General features: G+C 49.8%; 1 protein-coding gene, 1 long non-coding RNA gene and 1 pseudogene across 3 annotated transcripts in view; 1 reads left to right on the top strand and 2 right to left on the bottom strand.

Annotated features, from left to right (window-relative positions):
• The window catches only part of LOC146788938 (uncharacterized), a 186044-nt gene that overhangs the window by 5931 nt on the left and 155858 nt on the right, over positions 1 to 24255 (top strand). The gene's annotated exons all lie outside the window — the stretch shown is intronic.
• UBE2E1 (ubiquitin conjugating enzyme E2 E1) overlaps positions 1 to 24255 on the bottom strand; it is a 461740-nt gene that overhangs the window by 388928 nt on the left and 48557 nt on the right. The window lies entirely within an intron of this gene.
• Positions 41 to 4117, bottom strand: LOC146788940 (golgin subfamily A member 2-like; annotated as a pseudogene).

The following is a 24255-nucleotide window of genomic DNA, read 5'->3' as shown; positions in this document are numbered from 1 at the left end:
AAAATGGCACCCCAACCCAACAACAACCGAGAAACCCTCCTTAGTGTCGCCCATCGCGTCTCAGTTCCAGGAGTGCGCCACTGCAGACGGCGCAGCACAGGCTGTCCTCTAAGATTATCCCCTCTCGGCTCTCAAAGTCATCTGGAATGTCCAGTGAGCTTTTCTGCACCTCCTCAGCTATAGCCTCTTCGCTTTCAACCCCAACAGCATGTAGTCTGTTGAATGCTCCAGTATCAAGCTCTTCACTTAACCGACTGCTCTAAAACCTCATGTCCTCATTCTCCTTGGCCATCACTCCAATGCTCTCCTGAGTTTGCTGAAGCTTTATTAAGTGAATCTCATCCCTCACTTTGCCCTGCACCCCAACATGCTGCAGGGGGTCCATGAGCTGCACCTGCAGCAGATCCTGCCGCTGAAGCTCCTCCTTCTCTGAGGCCAGGGTCTGGTGTGCAGTTGTATACAGCTGCAGGTGTCGGTAATACTCATCACGCTGCATCAATTCCATGTTCTCATTTGTCAGATTGACAAAGCCATGCTGCAGTTCAGCCAGCGGCTCCCTCAGCTTGGGGTTCTGATTGGGTGCACGGCTGATGGTGGTCTTATCACTGCATGTTCTACGGGATCTGTTGTCAGTCCATGTTGTCCTTGCTGTATAGCTTTACCCCCTTCTCCAACTGCAGTAGACGCTCCTCCTACTTTTGGTGTTGGAACACACACACATATATATATATATATATATATATATATATATATATATATATATATATATATATATATATATATATATATATATATATATATTATCTCCCACATTAGTTTTGCTCATCAGGTTGTTCATTGATGCCTACACGTCATCTCTGTATATTTGGCACTGTGCCCATGCTGCATTTCTATGGTTGCCCATGTTTGGCACGGTGTCCTTTTTAGGTCTCACCTAGCGTTGCTGCACACATGCGCAGCTCGCTCGGCGAACTTTAATGCACATGAGTACTTTCTGAAAAGGGCTTGAAGCCCCGCCCCTTATTCCCATTGGCTTGCATCACCGTTTATGATAAATGGTGGCCTGCCGTTGGGAATAAGCTTTCTGGGGTGCCTCCTATTTGCTTTTTTGTCTGACCCACCCAGACTGGCTTGCCTGCTTTCCTTCTGTCGTGAAGCAGTTTCTTATCTATAGGTAGGGCCAGATGGCCCTCCCTAAAGATAAGAAAGTGCTTCGCCGGACGAAAAGGCGAAAGGAGCCTTTGGAGCTCACCACGCTCTGACGCATGGTTGCTCGCCAAAGTTTATTGGTGCAGTTAAAAGAACAAAGCAAAGCGATTTTTTGAAGAAAAAAAAAACCGAAAGCCTCCTGTTGGAATCGGGTGTATTCTCGTGAAACTTTCGTTCTCTCGATGTTTTACTCACCTCCTTTTCAGAGCTCCCACTCCCTTTTCTGAACTGTGCCTTTCAACCACTGCACATGCACTGCGCTTCTTGCATCCCTATGCGTGGTACATCTGACTTTCACCTACTCTGGACCTCTCTCACCTCCAATACATCACCTAGTGCATTTACCCAACACAATGCATCGTCGTCCCAACGTTGGCTCAAATTCCCTTATCCATTCCCTATACTGAGTCTCGCTAAGGATACGGAAAGCGCTATATAGAGATAAAACACAATTTACACAGCATCTCCCATTCCGTACTTCAGGCCTCTAGCATCATCTACATTCTTCCTGTCATTCCAGTTTCTTCGCCATCCTAGCTTTGAAGTTAGCCAAACAAGGGTCACGGTTTGTTAATATCCCGCGGATCTCAGCCAATCAATAGCTGCTTCAGAGGCGGAAGTCATGAAAAAGCCAACCAAGCAAGCCCTGTTTGGAGCATAGAAAAGCAAACCCGTCTGCACTGTAGCGCTTTTCCGGCAGGTCAGCGTCTAAGCAGAGACCGCGTCATTAAATAACTTGACAAGGAAGAGGTTGAGATGGTGAGTTTGATAGCCATCTTAGAGAAGACTGTTTATTAGAGCAGTGGAGTAGACAAGCTACATAATACCAAGTAGCAGGTAATTTAAAAATAACATTAGAACGATTTTCATTAACTATACTTTATTTTATATACTGGTACAGAAGAATGGTCTATTATTTTAGTCTGACTTCAACTAAAATAGGCATATATACTCGTAAGACAAATAAGTTTGATTCACTTTTTGACACGCTTTGTTGATTTCTTTGAACGGTCCGATTTGGTAGCAAAAGTACAAGCGTCTTTAGAGACTGAAGGACACTTCTTGTCCCCGGTCGGTGTTGGCAAGCGCAACGGAAGTGACGTAAAATAGCTGCGCCCGATCTTTTCCACTACTCGCGGTATCTTGCTAAGAGCACCGGCTGAACCGGGAACACCATGGGAGACTATGAAGGAGAGGTAATGGTCTGCAGGGGAAGGGGATCACTTCAACGGGCATTGAGGTAGGTACCCGGGAGGGGTTTGCACCTCTGGATATCCCTGATCTCAGTGCTTTAAACCTCAACTCCAGTGGCAGCATTCCCCTTTTTTGTGATAATGGCCCAAGAAGGGATCATGTTTGAGCGTCTGTTATCGGAGGAACAGCGAACTGTCACACCAAATCAAGCAAGCCCCTCCCTACTTACCTTAAGAACATTTATGTGGAACATTTTAGTTATAGATGAAAAGTACTAGCTGGTTTCTTATGATTACAAATATTTTTGAATGGTCAGAAACCTGGGTTAACGGTGGAATATTCAAAATTAGATTCACACAACGCCAAGTTACATACTTAGGCATGAAATCTGCGATGAAGTTGTTGCACCTACTTTTTTTTATGAATGGCATTAAAGAAGCGCCTGCACCTCAAAATAAAACAAGCATTTGTAATGCAATAGGTCTCGCATTTGCGAGAGTTGGAGCTATTGGCATTATATATAACAATGCCTTTTATTAATTTGTTTTTTAAACCTGCACGGGAAGCAAGGCTGGCAGTAAAAGAGACTGCCAGCCTTGCTTCTCATAAGCAAGGGTTATAAGTACAAAGTGCTTGTTTACGCCCAGCTTGCAGTATTTGAAACGCATAAATAAAAGGCATTTACAATGCCAATAGCTCAAACTCTCGCAAATGCGAAACCTATTGCATTGCAAATGCTTGTTGGTTTGTGCTGGTGGCTGCATTTCTGTAATGTATATAAAGGCCACACAAGAGTGACTCGAGGAATAGAAGCCGGTCTCTGTTACGCACACCGTTTTCGTGTCTGCTCGTCTCCTTGCTGGCCAGCAAGCATTGGTACCTACAAATACATTTCATCTATTCCTGAGAAACTGCTAATTCTTTAGCTGCCCTGGGGAGTTGTAAAAGGTTTTCCCTGACACCTGGTTCAGTTGTCTCAGCTCCCTCTTGTCCCGAACTTGGGCTTCAAAGCAGGTTTGCATCTCCTCTATAAGCTGCTGCCGTGTCGGCACCGCTGCTTGCAAGGACAGCTCAAGTTCTGAAGGGCCCTCAGGAGCCTGGGGGTCCGGATCCTCGGGCTAGGGTGACATGCTCTGAAGCTCTATTAAGGTGCCCTGCAGCTGCATAATGTGGCTCCGACTTTGCTCCTGGTTACTGGTTAGGGCTTGGACCTGCTCAGAAAGCTGCAGCACCCTCGCTTGCAGATGCCACCCTCCTCTTTCAATTTATCCACATATTGATGCCTCTCAGCGCGAAGAAGATGCAGAGATTCAGATAGCTGTCTCACTTGCAATGCCAGGCGTGCCTGTTCTTCCAGTGTTTGTTGGTGCTGCTGATTGGCTTTCAGGACTCTGGACTGACTAGAACACTGCTGCACCCTCGCTTGCCAGATGCCACCCTCCTCTTTCAATTTATCCACATATTGATGCCTCTCAGCGCGAAGAAGATGCAGAGATTCAGACAGCTGTCTCTCTGAGTGTTGCCACCAACTCAGGAGGGACCTTTTTCAGTGATCAACAGCTGATGGCAGGAGAAGAGTGCGCCTCTCAGCTTACAGAGGTAGGCCGAATGCTTCCCACTTAAAGGAGGAGTGAATGAACTCCCAGAACACCTCATGAGGCTGAGGCTGAGGCTGAGGCTGCTCTGCCGTGCTGTTGAATGGGACTCTGTTCATCCTACTCCCAGAGTTCACCTCTTAAACATCTGTGCCCACTTACATGGGCTTCATCACTTTGTCTTTTCCCACATACACACACCCATTCCATTTAGGCACCCTCTTGCCTCCACACACTCCTTCCAGTGGCAACTCCTCTGCTGAGGCAGAGGAACATCGCCCACTGCTTTTCAGCAGTGGAAAAAGGAAAAATAAAGTGATACTACCACGTTTTTATTTTATTTTTCCTTACTGAGGCAGTTTTGGGGGTGGGGCTGGGCTGTCTGTCAGCCAGCAGGGGGAGGAGTGGTTGGGGCACTTAAGTGAGCATGGTGGTTTGGCTCCCTCTCTTGGGCCGGGCAACCAGTCATGCACAATTAGCATGTTCCCCGCTGGGCTGTAATGCACAGCCTGGGTGGAGAACATGCCCAGGCACCGAACCACTCCAATCACAACGCTGCTGGTATGATGACAGCAGCGTCATGATTAGCTTAGGGGAGCCTGGGTGCTTTCTGCTTCCAGGGGAGAGACGACGCCAGAGGAGAGAGAGAGAGACGGCAGCCCTGCAGAGGAGGTAGTGGGATTTTTATTTTTTATTTTCACATCACCCCAACCCCCCTGCCCCGCCTCTCCCGTTTTGTACCAGCCGCCGCTGACTCCTTCAAATCTTCTCTGAGGTTTTCTGTAAGTAAGACCAGTGGAGTGGAGGCTGCACATCTGCCGGACCTCTCCTGTGGTAGACGGAAATGAAAAGCAGCCTTTTGGACACAGTGCGACCAGGACCTCTGGAGTCCCTTCTTCTGTTCAGAGGTTACTGGTAATTTCGTGTAAGAAGTCATGTACCAATGCACTTTCAGGATGGAGAACTCTACCTTTTGTAGGTGATACATTTTATTGATTTAAATATATATTGGTTACAAAGATTACTTTAAACGAGGATTCCTCAAATAGCTGCATTGCAGGGTCCTCCCTGCGAATGCTGATGGATTCCCGGCCTTGCAGATTACTGGAAGTGCAGCCCCAACAGAGTCAAGAGACTCTCCTGGAAACTGATGTCTAACATATAATGTCTGCCTCTCCATTATCACATTCTTCTTATTTTCCTTAAAACGGGTATCAAGCATTTTAATGGCAGCAGCGTACAAACATCCCCATCACCCATCACATTTGATACAGGTAAATGCATTAGAATTTCTCTTCTCTCAGGATCTATAGAGTGCCTTAAAATAGCAAATGTCTTCCTTTGCATGAATACCTCACCCCCAATGACCTCCAAATGAGCCTCAAACACCACCTTCCATTGTTCCCAATCAATATGTGGAGAATGCCGTTAAACATTAATTCGCGAATCGCACCTGTGGCGGGACTCGTGCACAACTCGGTCTCTTTGCTGATGTCTGCACAGAACGGAGCCAAAATGGGGTCAAACACACATGCAAGTGTGAGCGTGAGCATAAGACTTGACTGTGGTTATATCAGCTGATGTCACCCAGGACCCATCCAAAAATGGCATTGATCGCGCATGCAGGATGGATGCAAGGGTAAAACCCAAACAAGGCTAAATACGTCCAAAGGACTCACAATGTGCAACCTACCTCAAAAAATCCTGGCCCAACACAGCAACAACCGGGAAATCCTCCTCAGTGGCCTCCTTTGCGTCCCAGCTCGAGGAGTTCGCCACTGCGGGCCGCGCGGGAAAGACTGCCCTCTAAGAGTAGACTCGGCCAATCCCCAACAAAAGAATGGGGGCCGCGGAACGAAAGCCCACTCCTCGTCGCCAATGAAGAGCTCTCGAAAGGAGCATAAGACCCCATTGGAAAGAGCTCTTCATTTTATTTCCACTCCGAACAATGCAATTGACCAAGCAGCAGACACAGCACCAACCGGCACTCAGTTCAACCAGAAGCACCTTCTCCATTCTAATTCCATCCTACATTCTTCTCCCTTGAAGAACTAAACTCAACGAGCAGATTACACATTTTTTGTTTGTTTTCAAGTACAGGAAAATGAAGTGATTTGCCCAGAATCACAGGATGTTGAGCCGTTGCCGAGACTCAAACCTAGTTCCCCAGATCCAAAGTTGGCAGTTCTAGCCATCAGGTCACATCTCTCCCTAAATCTAGATAGTAGGCTCCTGCTTTTGTGGAAAGTCCTACAGTGTGCAGATTTAGTCCCACAAATTTTTGAAGGGCTTGGTCAGGGATATGCCCACCTACAGTGAAACAAACGAAAATAAGCAATGCCCCTAAAATGGACTGGACTGCCAGAAGCCCCTTTTCTTTGCGCCCATTAAATGCGAAGCTATGAGGGTGGGGCTGGTACCAGAGTCCTGGGACAGTGTGTGGGCTCATCTCTGCACAGAATGCAAAAAACACACTCATCTAAAGAAATGGAGTACAGAGGAAAGCATTGCACAGGGGACAGAGAAGCAGGGACACAAATAACAGGTGAGGGCAAGTGTAGGAAGGTGGATATCTGACTATGGTTACCCCCAAATTTTTGCCTAGTGTCTAGCTGGTTTTTCGACTTAGTTGGCCTGAGATCCTGCTATTCAGGATCTCAGCCTGGCTGTTCTCTCTTTAAAATGGACTCCATGTACCCTAGGTACATACCCAATTGGTTGGATCACCCTGTCAGCCCCTGTACCAGTGTACACTAGGTACCCAGGGCATTGGTGTACCCAAGGCCTGCCAGGGGCTGAAGCATGTATTATGCCACCCCAGGCTTGGCCTAACAATTTGACACAACTGGCTGATCACTCAGCTGGGGTAAGTTGGTGTAATCACCTCTTACTTAGGTGTAGTATACCTATACCTAACCTTAAATGGGACACCTGGTAACCTATAAGTCACTCCTATGGCAGGCCTTAACAATCCTGAAGGCAGAGTGCTTGGTTCCATGTGAGATGGTGCTCTGGCATGAGCTGAGCCTGTCTGCAGTGGTCGGAACAACTTCCTTCTACTGTTTCCAGATATCGTCATACCATATACTCTTAAGTGCATTATGGACCTCGCGGTTAAATGCTATCTTTGGTTTGGCTTTATCAAAACATGTCGAGTAAGGTGTCATACGAATTGGAATACTAACCCCTCGCCAATTCTGGCGACGGGGTTAGCATTCCACCCTTCTAGAGGGACACGACATGTACAGTACCTGAAACCCGGGTAAAATCAGACATAGCCTCAGCTCCACAAAATGGATGCTGCCACCACAGACACAAGTCTGCCCTCCTGCTGCTGGGAGTCCTTCCAGCTTGGGAGGTGTGGACAAAGGGTTTCCTGCCAGGGGAGGTGCGTGCACCACCCCAGACAGGATTTTGTGTATTGGTCAGGTAGGGCTTGAAAGAAACCAGACATGCCTGTGGCTCACAAGGAGCCTCGGTGCATATGCCAGTTCAAACCGGTCCTGGGGCACACCAGTCCCGGGCCTGGGGCGAGCTGGACAAAGGATTGGGGGTGTAACCACCCCCCTTCCTGGTCCCACCCATAGGGAGGGACCTAGCAGGTAGTCCGGCCCCTAGAATCCGCTTAAAAGGTAGGAGCTGTGTCCTAAGACTTCAGACATCCTGGAATCAACTTAACACTAAGAAGAAGACGGGAACTTCGACGCTCTGCTGCACAGAGGACTGAAGCCAATCTCCCCTGTGGTCAGGGAGTGACCACCTTGCTAACGCAAGCACCATCCAGCGAATCAACGTCCGCTTTGCCGCCGCCTCCCGCCGGAGCCCGAGCCCAGAGACTGACAAGACCTGGACCTCCAGACCTCTCACCGCCCGATCCACAGTCCCTGAAAAGAGGAGACCCGTGGAGGCACCGAGACACGTGGAGCCAGCCATCTTGGATCGACTACGACAAGCTGACAAGTGCAACAACCGAGGCTCCCTCCAAGTTGTGCTTTGGGATCTGAGAAGCCCAACCCTCGAGCAGCATTTGCACCAAAGGTGAGCCCTCCAGCATCTCCACGATCTGCGTGGGGCCCTTCTGCATTCTGCCACTCGACGCGCCTAACCGGTTGCTGGCCCGCTGGCTAGTGGCCATCTTGGCGACGAACTCTACGAAAAACACCGCTGGTCTGGTTGCTCCAGACTGGCCCTTGCTCCTCTCCAAAGGAGCAATCCCTCTGACCTTGCTGGTCAGAACCAACAGCTGATTTCCGAATCCTCCTACAATTGCTTTTGCCAAGGCTTGTTTGCTTCGACCAAGTCGCCGACACCGCCGAAAGCGAGAGCCTGCGTGGGACAGCTCGTGAGCCGACTCCTGGACGTCGTCGACCTTCAGGGACCACGTGGCTGCGGAGACAAGCTACCCCTCACCACCTGTTTGCACCCGACATCGCCTGGTACCCACCTGGTGCCACGCTGGTCACTGGTTAGTGACTGTGAACACTGTCCCCTCTGCTTACAGGTCTTCAACATCTCCGATCCACTCTTGGATCCACTGCATCTCTCCCGGACCGACCGCCTGCAGCATCTTTGTCCCAGGCTCAACGGAACAGATAGAAGAAACCCGACGCACTTTGAGGCCTATGCACCCGCTTCCTGTGGGTGAGGTAAAGCTGGTACTCCGGTGCCCATGTGTAGTAATACATCTCTAGTGCCTGTGTTCCAAATCTTAAGTTCCTAGTCAACCCGGAAGATCTCCTTTGCAGTAACTTTGTACTTTTTACGCACCCATTGAAACCTATGGGAGCACGCGTGTGACTATTTGCTCTGCACACGCCACCCGTGGACCTCCTGGTCACTAACTGACGTTAGCTCCTTGTAGGCCCAGCGATTCTAGAGGCCCTAGGCCTTTTCCCTTTTCTGTTCGTGGTACTTATACCACTATTTTAGTATATGGTTCGAGTGGCCACCAGGGCCTATCCATATAAAGTGCAACTTCTGTGTATTTTGTGATAATCTTGTTTGACGATTTGTGCTCCTGTGCTCATAAAGAGACTAGGGGTTACTTTGAGAAATAAATACATATATATTTTGAATATATATCTGTGTGGTGTCCTTTCATTGGTATAAAAGGGGGTTGCATTTGGTAAAACAGCTTGCTTAACACGCTTCACGAGTTTAGCCTCAAAGACTGCTTAGCCTACGCTACCACTAGGGCAGCTAGTCCGAAAAGGTTGACTTACAACCACACCATAAGGGTTGCTTGGCATGGTACAAGGTGGTCACTAGAACTAGTGAACAGCATATACCAGGCCAACTTCTCACATTGGTGAGCAGCGGTTGGATTTGAGCTTGCTGTGTTTTACCATTGTAATCTCTTGGTTACCAATTGAAAGATCACATAGGTACCTGTAGGTACATATAAAACAAGATTAGATATACATAAGTTCTACTGAACTTAGTTGTTGTAGAGCAAAGGGAGTAGCACACCCTGACTACAACTACTAGATAGGTTTAGTAGGTAAACCCAAGTGTAGGTAGATTGCAACACATCCACCCACACTTAAGAGCAATGGCCGGGGCAGAGGGGTCCAAGGTACCCATCTCTGTTGAGAGTGACCCCCAGAGGGCACCATCCAGCTTTGCTACCCTTAACCAGAATGAGCTCAGGCATTTGGCAACTCTTAGAGGCCTTAAACAGCCCAAGAACCCTAACTCTGCTGAGCTCAGAGAACTCTTACAAAATGATGAGAATCAGAGAGAACTCAAGAAAGCTTCCCAGTTAGCCCCCTTAGGGTCAGGAACAGGAGGCCCCCCTTCTGAAGATACTACAGAGGTACCCAGTTCCAATAGCCATCCCTTAGATGAGAATCATACTACAGGGGAGGAAAGTGGTGAGGATACAGAAAGTAGTGATGATGAAGGGAGAACTAGCCCAGTGCCAAGTATTATACTTGGCCCAGCTAAACTAAGGCTATTGGGGACTGACAATGGGTTTACCCCATTGGATCTCCCCAGTGGACTTAACACAGGGCTTGGGAGGCAAAGGAATCGCTCAGGTGACTCCAATGCTTCTCATGGCTCTAGAGGCTCTCAAGGTCACTCCAGGAAAAGGATGACCACCCCTCAGAGGAGGGAACATGAGGCCAGAATGCAGGAAGCCCAGCTGAGGATCAGGAAGCAGGAGCTAGAAGTAGCCCTGATGGAAGAAAAACTGAATAAGGCTAGGCAACCTAGAGAGAGTGGGTCTATACCCACTGGTGGCAGCAATGTCCCTAGGGACAAAGATAGGGTCTTTGACAATAGGAACCTGTCCAAGATTGTGCCCCCCTACAAAAGTGGGGATGACATCCACAAATGGATGACTGCTCTTGAGAGAGCCTGCAAAGTGCAGCAGGTTCCTGAAGACCAGTGGGCAGCAATCTTATGGCTCTCCTTTGAGGGGAGAGGCAGAGATAGACTCCTCACTGTTAGAGAAGAGGATGTCAGAAATTACAGAGTCCTGAAGAGTGTCCTAGTTGATGGGTTAGGCTTAACCACTGAACAGTACAGGTTAATGTTCAGAGACACCCAGAAGACACAGACTCAGGACTGGTCTGAATATGTGGAATGTGCCACTAAGGCTTTGGAGGGTTGGTTGCTTGGAAGTAAGGTGTCTGATTATACAGGATTGTACAATTTGATGATGAGAGAGCAGATTTTAAGTAATTGTCAAAACCAGCTTCTCCATCAACACCTGGTAGACTCAGATTTGACCTCTCCCCAAGAATTGGGAAAGAGGGCAGATAAATGGGTCAGGACCAGGATCAGGCCTAAAAACCAGGGTGGTGACCAAAAGAAAGATACCACCAAGCCTCAAGAGAAGGGTGGGGATAAAGAAAAAGAGAAACCTTCCTCAGGGCCCCAAAACTCCACACAGGGTGGTGGGTCCCAAGCTCCCTCCTCTACCACAGCTAAAAAGCCCTACTGCCATGAGTGTAAAACTCCTGGGCATTGGAAAACTGACAGCGGTTGCCCAAGGGCTAAAAACAAAACTGTTCCTCCAATTACTCCTGTCACACCACCTATTACTGTCAGCAGTAATCCCCCAGGTGGTGGGAGTGCCCCCAGAAATCTGGGTGGGTTTACTTGGGGTACACAGGGGGACCCTGGCTTAGCCAATTCCCCTACAGCAACCACTCTTGTCTGTGATGGTGGCATGGGGTTTGCCAACTTCACTGCCTGTCCCAACACTTTGGGTAGGTACAGACAGGAGCCCTACATCAATGGTACAAAAGCTGAGGCCTACAGAGACACTGGGGCTAGCATCACAATGGTGGCCCATTGGCTAGTTCCCTCTGAGCAGCTTTTGCCTGGTTTCTCCTACCAGGTGACTAACATTGATGGCAAACAGAACAGTCATCCCATGGCAGAGGTATGTCTCAGCTGGGGAGGGGTCACTGGCCCTAAAAGGGTAGCAGTGTCCCCAACCTTGCCTGTAGACTGCTTACTGGGGAATGACTTAGAACTCTCAGCTTGGGCTGGAGTTGAACAAGACACCCATTCTAAAATGGTAGGCCTGTCACAAAAGGGTAGGGGGGTTGTGCCATTCACAACCCCTGTCCAAATAGATTTCCTCCCTGAAAAGGTTGGAAGGGCAGTGGTAGCCACAGCCCAGGCACAGACAGACTTCCCTGTAGAGACTGGCAGAGCTGTGACAGTCACAGCTCAAACACAAACTGAGTGCCCCCCTGAAAAGGTTGGCAAGGCTGTAATGGTCTCAGCCTATACTCAGACTGACATAGAGGTAGTGAAGCCTGAAACAATGGATCACTCCACACAAACTGAGAGTAGTGGGGAGGAAGAAAAGTCTCCCTCTCCCCAGACATTAGGAAAAGGTCAGCCTCCTCAGGGATCTGACCTCGCCCCTTGTGAAGGAACTGCCCCAGAGGTAGCCAGGCCTGGCCTGGCAGAGCCTCTGATGTCAGTGGCCCCTTCCAAGGTGGGACCCAGTCTGGTGCAGGTAGCCTGCCTCTCTCTACCCTGCCTCAGTCAGCCCAGGGCTGCAGAGGTCAGGGAGGCCAGTGGACCCCAAGGGGGCCCCTGTCCACAAGAACCCCCCCATCAAAAGAATGAGGATTGCCTGGCTAGTAGCCCTAGTCAGGTGATGGGTAAAAACATTCCTGAGGGATCTCCTTTACAGGTAGTTAGGGACCTCCCCCAGAGGGATTCTGTTGGGTACAGGCAAACATGGGACCTTAGGGCCCCAGACCTGACCTGTCCCTCCAGTAAGCCCACAAAAGGGACCCAGCCTCCAGCTTTAGGTAGCCAGAGGCTGACCCTGAGAGCACAGTGCAACTCAGTTAAGGAAAGAAAGGCATCCATGGTGGAGGGGGATTGGAGGAAGGTGAGGCCTCACTTTGAGGACACTCACTTCAGTACTCCATCTCAACACCAGCCTTTTACTTTGCCAAGACACACCAAAGGTAGAGATTCCCTATGGTGGAGACCCTCTGATACCCTTAGGGTGAGGGATTGCTTAGTGGACCATGAGACAGGGGGTAACCATGCCAGTGCTGGTTCCTCCTTATATGGCCACTTGGGCAATATAGGCTTACCTGGTCAAGGTCAGCCTTATCTCCCTTCGTTTGGGGGGGGGGGGGGTTGTGTAGGAAGGTGGATATCTGACTATGGTTACCCCCAAATTTTTGCCTAGTGTCTAGCTGGTTTTTCGACTTAGTTGGCCTGAGATCCTGCTATTCAGGATCTCAGCCTGGCTGTTCTCTCTTTAAAATGGACTCCATGTACCCTAGGTACATACCCAATTGGTTGGATCACCCTGTCAGCCCCTGTACCAGTGTACACTAGGTACCCAGGGCATTGGTGTACCCAAGGCCTGCCAGGGGCTGAAGCATGTATTATGCCACCCCAGGCTTGGCCTAACAATTTGACACAACTGGCTGATCACTCAGCTGGGGTAAGTTGGTGTAATCACCTCTTACTTAGGTGTAGTATACCTATACCTAACCTTAAATGGGACACCTGGTAACCTATAAGTCACTCCTATGGCAGGCCTTAACAATCCTGAAGGCAGAGTGCTTGGTTCCATGTGAGATGGTGCTCTGGCATGAGCTGAGCCTGTCTGCAGTGGTCGGAACAACTTCCTTCTACTGTTTCCAGATATCGTCATACCATATACTCTTAAGTGCATTATGGACCTCGCGGTTAAATGCTATCTTTGGTTTGGCTTTATCAAAACATGTCGAGTAAGGTGTCATACGAATTGGAATACTAACCCCTCGCCAATTCTGGCGACGGGGTTAGCATTCCACCCTTCTAGAGGGACACGACATGTACAGTACCTGAAACCCGGGTAAAATCAGACATAGCCTCAGCTCCACAAAATGGATGCTGCCACCACAGACACAAGTCTGCCCTCCTGCTGCTGGGAGTCCTTCCAGCTTGGGAGGTGTGGACAAAGGGTTTCCTGCCAGGGGAGGTGCGTGCACCACCCCAGACAGGATTTTGTGTATTGGTCAGGTAGGGCTTGAAAGAAACCAGACATGCCTGTGGCTCACAAGGAGCCTCGGTGCATATGCCAGTTCAAACCGGTCCTGGGGCACACCAGTCCCGGGCCTGGGGCGAGCTGGACAAAGGATTGGGGGTGTAACCACCCCCCTTCCTGGTCCCACCCATAGGGAGGGACCTAGCAGGTAGTCCGGCCCCTAGAATCCGCTTAAAGGTAGGAGCTGTGTCCTAAGACTTCAGACATCCTGGAATCAACTTAACACTAAGAAGAAGACGGGAACTTCGACGCTCTGCTGCACAGAGGACTGAAGCCAATCTCCCCTGTGGTCAGGGAGTGACCACCTTGCTAACGCAAGCACCATCCAGCGAATCAACGTCCGCTTTGCCGCCGCCTCCCGCCGGAGCCCGAGCCCAGAGACTGACAAGACCTGGACCTCCAGACCTCTCACCGCCCGATCCACAGTCCCTGAAAAGAGGAGACCCGTGGAGGCACCGAGACACGTGGAGCCAGCCATCTTGGATCGACTACGACAAGCTGACAAGTGCAACAACCGAGGCTCCCTCCAAGTTGTGCTTTGGGATCTGAGAAGCCCAACCCTCGAGCAGCATTTGCACCAAAGGTGAGCCCTCCAGCATCTCCACGATCTGCGTGGGGCCCTTCTGCATTCTGCCACTCAACGCGCCTAACCGGTTGCTGGCCCGCTGGCTAGTGGCCATCTTGGCGACGAACACTACGAAAAACACCGCTGGTCTGGTTGCTCCAGACTGGCCCTTGCTCCTCTCCAAAGGAGCAATCCCTCTGACCTTGCTGGTCAGAACCAACAGCTGATTTCCGAATCCTCCTACAATTGCTTTTGCCAAGGCTTGTTTGCTTCGACCAAGTCGCCGACACCGCCGACAGCGAGAGCCTGCGTGGGACAGCCCGTGAGCCGACTCCTGGACGTCGTCGACCTTCAGGGACCACGTGGCTGCGGAGACAAGCTACCCCTCACCACCTGTTTGCACCCGACATCGCCTGGTACCCACCTGGTGCCACGCTGGTCACTGGTTAGTGACTGTGAACACTGTCCCCTCTGCTTACAGGTCTTCAACATCTCCGATCCACTCTTGGATCCACTGCATCTCTCCCGGACCGACCGCCTGCAGCATCTTTGTCCCAGGCTCAACGGAACAGATAGAAGAAACCCGACGCACTTTGAGGCCTATGCACCCGCTTCCTGTGGGTGAGGTAAAGCTGGTACTCCGGTGCCCATGTGTAGTAATACATCTCTAGTGCCTGTGTTCCAAATCTTAAGTTCCTAGTCAACCCGGAAGATCTCCTTTGCAGTAACTTTGTACTTTTTACGCACCCATTGAAACCTATGGGAGCACGCGTGTGACTATTTGCTCTGCACACGCCACCCGTGGACCTCCTGGTCACTAACTGACGTTAGCTCCTTGTAGGCCCAGCGATTCTAGAGGCCCTAGGCCTTTTCCCTTTTCTGTTCGTGGTACTTATACCACTATTTTAGTATATGGTTCGAGTGGCCACCAGGGCCTATCCATATAAAGTGCAACTTCTGTGTATTTTGTGATAATCTTGTTTGACGATTTGTGCTCCTGTGCTCATAAAGAGACTAGGGGTTACTTTGAGAAATAAATACATATATATTTTGAATATATATCTGTGTGGTGTCCTTTCATTGGTATAAAAGGGGGTTGCATTTGGTAAAACAGCTTGCTTAACACGCTTCACGAGTTTAGCCTCAAAGACTGCTTAGCCTATGCTACCACTAGGGCAGCTAGTCCGAAAAGGTTGACTTACAACCACACCATAAGGGTTGCTTGGCATGGTACAAGGTGGTCATTAGAACTAGTGAACAGCATATACCAGGCCAACTTCTCACAGCAAGCAACAACCCCTCGGGAGGGAATGAGCAAGCAACAACAATGTGGGTGGAACAGGGCAAGCAGCAAAAACAATACTGAAGGGGGATGGGTAGAGCAGGGCAGGCAAGCAACAGAGCAGGAAGGGCGGGTGGGACGGGGCAAGCAGGCAACAACGCAGGAGGGGGCCGGTGGGATGGGGCAAGCAACAGCACAGGAGGGGGCGGGTGGGATGGGACAAGCAAGCAACAATGCAGGAGGGGGCGATGGGACATAGCAAGCAACCATAACACAGAAGGGGGTGGGTGGGACGGTGTGAGCAACATTGCGGGAGGGGTTGAATGTGATGGGAAAGCAAGCAACACCGCAGCTAGGGTGGGGGCAAGCAATGGAATGGAAACTGGGGTGGGGGAGATGGCCTGCAAACACATGCACTCTTATGGAGTGCGAAAACAAAAACAAATAAGTAGTTCCGAAAGCGTGAGCAGTGGAGGGACAGAGCAAGGCAGCAGTACCCTGGACCATGCTCCTGGCAGGGATAACACACACAAAGAGGAAGTGAAGCCGGCACACGCTGACCAAAGAGAAGCAAGGAAAGGAGAGTGATGATGAAGCCAACCAAAGGTAAGTGATGGGTGGGATCAAAGCCCCGTCTAAGTAAACAAAATGTCTCGCAAGCGACAGCACATGTTCTGTCTGAAGCAAAACCTCGACAAGAGCATATGTGCACAACATGGTGGCATGGAAAGTCTACAGGCTGATTAGTTTCCAAACACCAAGTTCTTTACCAATTGTAAAGCCATAAGTATGTTGCATCCTGGGATATAGAGGAAATGTCCGTTTGGGTTAACCCTCCAGTCACATACTGACATTGTACACATCACATGCACTGTACCTCCACACAAATGAAGTACTATTGTGATTATGATGTGTAATCATTGTGTTTTTAAATTGTGAACTTGAACTCACAAATTGAGACATTCAAAGTTGCTAAAAAGGCACCACTTGCTCAGGATCTCTTATGCGGTTCCCTGCCAGCTGTTTTTAGAGTGCTGTAGCAAGGTGGCGCAGAAAGAAGAGCCCAGAAAGGTTCCTTGTCCCCTCACCGGGTCTGCCTCGGGCTTTTTGCGGTCTGCTCAGTACCTAGGTCACCAAGGTTTGAGGGGTGACTTCAGTCAACTGAGCACACAGGGACAACACTACCAACCATGGAACTGGGGAACCAGGTTAAAGTCCCAGCTTCGGCTCAACAATTTGTGATTCTGGGCAAATCACCTAATCTCCCTGTGCTACAAAAAACAAAATAAAACATGCAATGTAATCTGGTAAAAGTGTGCCAGTGCCTTAGGGCCAAGTTCACGCTATATAAAGCTGCATAAATAAATAAAAGTCCTGCGAAACGGGTGCCAATGGTTTAAATATGCAGCAGGCAGAAACGAAGATTTGTTTCTTTGTTCTCACAGCAAAAAGGCCTAGAGGGGAATGCACAGTTTCCCAACAGACCATGAAAGTCAGGTGAAGTCGGACCACGGATTGCTGAGGTGGCTCCTGCACGTGACGTCATTCTGCGGGGAACACTTCACCCTGCTGGTCATGTACTGACCGCTTCAAACTTTTGTTTCTGGGTTAGTAAATGTCTAGTATGCAAAGTGGGAAACAACCTTAATAACGAATCCCTAACAACGAGTGGGCTTAACAACGACTCCCAAACAACGACCTGTACCTGAACCACGACCTCCTTAACTACTACTATATCTGAACCACGACCTACAAAACCAAAGGAAAGTGTGAATAATTAAATAAAAAAGATACAAATGTTATTTTTTTTAATTGATTTATACATTTCCTTATTTTAATTACGTTGATTAAATAATAGACTATATGTAAATTTAAAATGTTCGGCAAATAGATGGCACTGTAGTTTTGATTTTAAATTGTGCGAATTTGAACTGTGCTCGATGTGACTGTTCCTATCAAGGTTTTCACAGTTGAAATGGTCACAAAAGGGTGGTTGGACGTTAATTATATGTTTTATAGGAGAAAATTCTTTAAAAAAATGAAAATATATTCTGGAATTCAATTTTTATATAATTTTATTTTCTGTGAGAAAAAAGATGAAGGAATTATATTTTATAGTTTTTTGCCATAGATCACTGTATCTTTGTAAGTTCGTTTTTATTTAAAGAAAAATGAAAATTTGATTGTAAATTAAAAAAGTCTCTTTAAAAAAATAGTTTTAAATAAGTGTTGTTTAATTAAAATACAATTGTTTCAAGTTTAAATCTTGCGTAGAATTGAACGTAGTGGTAGATTAGGGTAACATGGCAATTAATTCATTTTCGTGGTATAGTATGGCGCTGATAAAAAAAGTAGTGGTTTGGCTTTGGTCGTGGTTCAGCCTTCGTGGTTTAGGAATTCGTTGTTGAAGTGGTAGTTGTTTAATCATACATCCATGCAAAGTGGATGGCAGGCAAACATTTATGTAGTGTTTTTGATGTTAGGAGCACTAGGACCCTGGTGGACTGAAAAGGAAATCACATGATCTGTTGGGAGGTGTTAAGGTGTGGCTATTAAAATCATGATGTAATGTGTGCAGTATGTGTTCGTACATGAAAGAATAAATGACGTTTGTTATGGAGCTCTATGTGTGGCGTGTTCATTTGCATGCTCCTGGGCTCGCGAGGATGCTACATCTGGCGACGAGTAGGGAATATGGGTCCCAAAAAAAACAAGACTGCTCTCCCTGAGAATTCGCAACGGTGCAGCAAACTGCTCATACGTGCCACGTGCACCTCAAATCGATGGAAAGCAGTCTGAAGTTGGAGTATATGGAGTCAAAATCCTGCTCCAGTCCAGACATGGCTGTTGAAGTGGAGAGCCCTACAGAGGAGCATACTGGAAAAGTCTGCCACAAACCCACTGCTAAGGCCAAAAGAAGAGATACTGCGCCACATCATAACACAGAGCCATCATACAAAGCAAACGCTAAAGGCAGTGACACCCAGGTACGAAAGCAGAAACTTGTTTACCGACATAAGAGAGTGAAGCGCTTTACGACCATCGATCGGCCGTGGAGACCCAAGCACAAACAAACGGGTTGTGTTTACAGAAGTTGCCGGTGCTAGGGACCATCCTCTATCACGGTCACCCAGACAGCACGTGTCAACACATTGTTGGCAGAAGGGAGCGCAAAATACACAGCAGCCACATTCCTGAAACCACCGTGCGACACTGCCAGAAGCAGAACATTGGCACTAGGTGGACTGCATGGAGTGAGACGTTCGATGATTTCATAGACGTGCTGAAAGAAAATCACTAAGTCCTTAAAGAACCTTGCTGGATTGAAAGTAGTGATAAAGGAAACATCACAAATGGATACAGTATCAATGTCAGATCAAGGAAACGTTAGAAGCTTTTATTCTGATGCCAAAAGTTGACTATGGAAAGAACCTTTTCGACCAAGCATGACAATAAGCTGGTGAAACGTTTGTTGAGTCTTGATGTGCTAATAAAACACTGCAAGTTCAGTGAATTCAATGATGGAGAAGCCATGCACCTTAGAGACATCGATGGCTGTCTTTCAGACACGCTCAGTAGACGCATGTTGAGAGAGACACTCAGTTTAGAGAAAGCGCTAATGGCCGCGAGGGCAGAAGAATGTGCACATCGACAGGCTGCTGATATGGAAGCTGGAATAGCACAAGGTGAATCAGTGTTGATCATGAAAAGCAAGCATAAACACAAGGCAGATGCACAATGTCTCCGAAGAAAAAGAAGTTGTGTTTCTGATGTGGATTTCCATCTCCCCATGAAGGTAAATGTCCCACCATTTTACAGCCATGTAAAGGCTGTGAAATGCAAAACCATTTCAAAATGGCCTGCAAAGCAAAAGAGAAACCAAATCGGTTATAGCGAGAAGAGAAAATGGATGCCAGAAAGTTCCAGAAACATTCTCACCTTGCCCACAAAGCCAAAAGACAACATCAGTTCCACAAATTGAAACTAAACGAAGTTGTTTGCCGTCAAATTCATCATTTATAGACTCTGCAACGTCATTATCACATGCTGATGAAGATGATGGATGTGCACCAATGATGTGACTGAGGAACCACATGTAGGATTAGCTGCTTGCAAAGAAGATCGAAAGCCAGAAAAGAATCACAAGACAAAGCGGACATGCCAATGGAGACGGTCAACAGCCTATCTCCTGTGCGATGCCTTACGCCGTCAAACACAAAAGGTATACACATGGGCTGCTTCAAAATCATTAGAGTCAAGGGCCATTCACGGCAACCATGTGACGCAAAACGACATCAGTGGAAGCGCAAATTCATGTGCTTCAAGGAACTTCATCTAGTGTTTTGTCTGCTCAGTTTTGCTACTGCTTATGACATGGGACTGATATCCCTCAATTACAACCTTCATTCCCAGTGTGACATTGCGAGTCAGTTCCCGTCGTTATTTCATGGTTTAGAAAGGCTCAAGACAATGAAAGTGCATCTTCCTATCAATGAGGACATTTTCCCTGTTGCGCAACCGCACAGTAGAATTGCTGTTCACTTACAAGAAGCGATTGAGAACGAACTAGAAAGGCTGTTGGAGCATGACATCATTTACCGCTCCACCAGTCCTACGCCATGGGTTTCGCCCTCAGTGGTGGTGCCAAAAAAGGACAGTGGAAGTGCAGTGCACATCTGTGTTGATATGCACAAGGCCAACAAAGCAATTGAGAGAAAGACATCTGGACCACACATAGCGGACACAATCACGCAACTGAACGGAGCCAAAGTTTTCTCTCGTCTTGACCTAAGCAAGGGATACCATTAACATGAACTGGAAGAAAACTGCAGGTACCTTACTACATTTTCGACTCATGCTGGTTTGTTCAGATATAAAAGACTGAGTTTTGGAGTGTCTTTATCTGCAGAAATATTCCAGGATGTTAGATGTGTAATAATTCAACCTGTTACACATGTTTTCAATTACAGTGATGACATACTGGCATTTGGGACAATGCGAACGGAGCACGACAAGGCCCTTATGCAAGTGTGCCAGCTACTTCCTGATGCAGGTCTCACTCTGAATCCAGCAACGTTCGAGTTTCACAAGACCAAACTTAAATTATTTGGGCACATATTCTCTGATAAGGGGGAATGACTCCTGACAAGGTACAAGCACCGTCATCCACCTGCCCCCCCCCCCCCCCCTACACGGTGCAACTATGCTGCGATCTTTCCTAGGCATGGCAAGTTATTGCTCAGGATACATTTGTGGCTTTGCCACAGTGAGTTCTCCATTGAGACAGTTAACGAAGTGAAATGTCTTTTTCCAGTGGTCTCCCGAGTGCGATAAACGTTTCAGAGGAATAAAACACGTGGTTGAGAATGTAACTGAAATGGCTAATTTTGACCTCAAACTACATACGGAGATCCCAGTAGATCTGAGCCCGGTGCGGCTAGGAACAATTCCTGCTCAACACAATGGTCATCCAAATGCTCAGAAACACATTGTGGCCTATGCCAGTCAAAGCTTGTCTGACACTGACCGTGCCTATATGGAAAACGTTTCACCATATCACTGACCACCAGGCATTGCTCACTATCTTTGGAAATCCAAAAGCTAAGATGCCCCCTTGCATTGAGAGGTGGGGGTTGCGACTGCAAGAGGGGGACACAAGACATGGAAAGATCAAAACCCTGATGATTACTTTACACAAGTGCCGCTGCGTCACCACAGTTCAACGTCCAAAGTGGGTGAGGAGCATGTTAACTTTATTGTGAGATCTAACACGCCATCGGCTCTATCCATTGAACAGATTATTGCTGCCACCGATACACACAAAGACATGCCTATCCTCAAAGAAATCATTTCAACTCACTCATGGAAGACATGCATTCGAACTTTTGTCGAGGATGTTGAATTTCAGAAATTCAAGAATGTGCAGGATTAACTGTTTGTCACCCGAGAGGGTATCATATTGAGAGGCACGAGAAATCGCCATACCCCAGAGTCTTACTCAGCAAGTTATTGAACTAGCTCATGAAGGACACCTTGGTGTTGCAGCCACCAAAAGAGTCTTAAGAGACTGCGTTTGGTTCCCTTGCCCCAATAAACAGGTTGAGAAAGAACTGAAAACATGCCTTCTCTACAACTGCTTATCCCCAAAATGACGCAACATCCTTTGACAATGTCGGACCTACATGCCCATGCCTGGGAAAGAGTTGCAGATTATGTCTTTGGGCCTCTAGAAAATGGACATTATCTCATGGTAGTCATTAATGTATATTTGTGTTTTTCTCTGGTGGAGAACTAATCATCGACAACCCATGACAAGTTCATTAAGCGGCTTGATGCCAAACCTTGCAGCATGGTCATTCCCGTTGTTCTCAAATCAGACAATGGCCTGCCGTTCAATAGCAAAGAATTCAAGGAATTTTTGTTATGGTCATCATGTTTTTTTCTTTTAGACTGCATTTTACAGAGTGCTTCTTTGTTATGTTGTATAATTGTTTAAATTGGTCTGTTGTTGGGACGGTTAACCCTGGGAGTGGCGCACCTGTTCTTTGGGAATTATTCAGTGTGCGGGATTTATGACATAACGCTTCTGTAGCTAAGATCTTGAACTCCTCTAGGCCACCAGACTTAAACAACTCCCCTTCTCACAATTCATATGATCCCTGGATCCCAATGTGTTGGTTGCCCATCCCCCAACTTTTCAATGCTGGCAGCTCCTGTGCCAGAGAGCAGGCACCAATAAATACAGCTTCCTACTGCTGCTGTACCCCGTAGTGGTAGAGGGAGGTGTGGGTGGTTCGGGCAGGTGGGAGCTGGCCAGGGGCATGTAACCAGGGAGGTGGGAGAGGGCCAAGGGCATGTGATCAGAGAGGTGGGAGTGGGCCAGGGGTGTGGGCGCGGTTCAGGCAGGTGGGAGTGGGCTGGGGACATGCGATCAGGGAGTTGGGAGCGGGACAGGGGCATGTAACCAGGGAAGTGGGAGCGGGCCAGGGGCATGCGATCAGGGAGGTGGGAGCGGGCCAGGGGCATGCGACCAGGGAGGTGGGAGCGGGCCAGGGGTTTGTGCGGTTTAGGAAGGTGAGACCGGGCCAGGGACATGTGGCCAGGGGCATGTGACCAGGGAGGTGGGAGCGGGCCAGGGGCATGCGACCAGGGAGGTGGGAGCGGGCCAGGGGCATGCGACCAGGGAGGTGGGAGCGGGCCAGGGGTTTGTGCGGTTTAGGAAGGTGGGAGCAGGCCGGGGGCATGTGATCAGGGAGGTGGGAGCAGGCCGGGGGCCTGTGATCAGGGAGGTGGGAGCAGGCCGGGGGCATGTGATCAGGGAGGTGGAAGCAGGCCGGGGGCATGTGATCAGGGAGGTGGGAGCAGGCCGGGGGCATGTGATCAGGGAGGTGGGAGCAGGCCGGGGGCCTGTGATCAGGGAGGTGGGAGCAGGCCGGGGGCCTGTGATCAGGGAGGTGGGAGCAGGCCGGGGGCCTGTGATCAGGGAGGGGGGAGCAGGCCGGGGGCCTGTGATCAGGGAGGGGGGAGCAGGCCGGGGGCATGTGATCAGGGAGGGGGGAGCAGGCCGGGGGCATGTGATCAGGGAGGGGGGAGCAGGCCGGGGGCATGTGATCAGGGAGGGGGGAGCAGGCCGGGGGCATGTGATCAGGGAGGTGGGAGCAGGCCAGGGGCAGGTGATCAGGGAGTTGTGAGCAGGCCAGGGGCAGGTGATCAGGGAGGTGGGAGCAGGCCAGGGGCAGGTGATCAGGGAGGTGGGAGCAGGCCGTGGGCATGTGATCAGGGAGGTGGGAGCAGGCTGGGGGCTTGTGATCAGGGAGGTGGGTGCAGACTGGGGGCTTGTGATCAGGGAGGTGGGTGCAGGCCGGGGGCATGTGATCAAGGAGGTGGGAGCAGGCCAGGGGCAGGTGATCAGGGAGGTGGGAGCGCGCCGGGGGCAGGTGATCAGGGAGGTGGGAGCAGGCCGGGGGCATGTGATCAGGGAGGTGGGAGCAGGCCGGGGGCATGTGATCAGGGAAGTGGGAGCAGGCCAGGGGCAGGTGATCAGGGAGGTGGGAGCATGCCGGGGGCTTGTCATCAGGGAGGTGGGAGCAGGCTGGGGGCTTGTCATCAGGGAGGTGGGTGCAGGCCGGGGGCAGGTGATCAGGGAGGTGGGAGCAGGCCAGGGGCAGGTGATCAGGGAGGTGGGAGCAGGCCAGGGGCAGGTGATCAGGGAGATGGGAGCAGGCTGTGGGGCTTGTGATTAGGGAGGTGGGTGCAGGCCGGGGGCATGTGATCAGGGAGGTGAGAGCAGGCCAGGGGCATGTGATCAGGGAGGTGGGAGCAGGCCAGGGGCATGTGATCAGGGAGGTGGGAGCAGGCCAGGGGCTTGTGATCAGGGAGGTGGGAGCAGGCTGGGAGCTTGTGATCAGGGAGGTGGGTGCAGGCTGGGGGCATGTGATCAGGGAGGTGGGAGCAGGCCAGGGGCAGGTGATCAGGGAGGTGGGAGCGAGCCGGGGTCATGTGATCAGGGAGGTGGGAGCAGGCTGGGGGCTTGTGATCAGAGTGGTGGGAGCAGGCTGGGGGCTTGTGATCAGGGAGGTGGGAGCAGGCCGGAGGCAGGTGGTCAGGGACGTGGGAGCAGGCCGGGGGCAGGTGGTCAGGGAGGTGGGAGCGCGCCGGGGTCATGTGATCAGGGAGGTGGGAGCAGGCTGGGGGCTTGTGATCAGGGAGGTGGGAGCAGGCCGGGGGCTTGTGATCAGGGAGGTGGGAGCAGGCCGGGGGCTTGTGATCAGGGAGGTGGAAGCATGCCGGGGGCTTGTGATCAGGGAGGTGGGAGCAGGCTGGGGGCTTGTGATCAGGGAGGTGGGTGCAGGCCGGGGGCAGGTGGTCAGGGAGGTGGGTGCAGGCC

Source organism: Triturus cristatus, chromosome 10, assembly GCF_964204655.1.
Source record: "Triturus cristatus chromosome 10, aTriCri1.1, whole genome shotgun sequence".
Lineage (NCBI taxonomy): Eukaryota > Metazoa > Chordata > Amphibia > Caudata > Salamandridae > Triturus > Triturus cristatus.
This window is presented reverse-complemented; position numbering and strand designations above follow the sequence as displayed.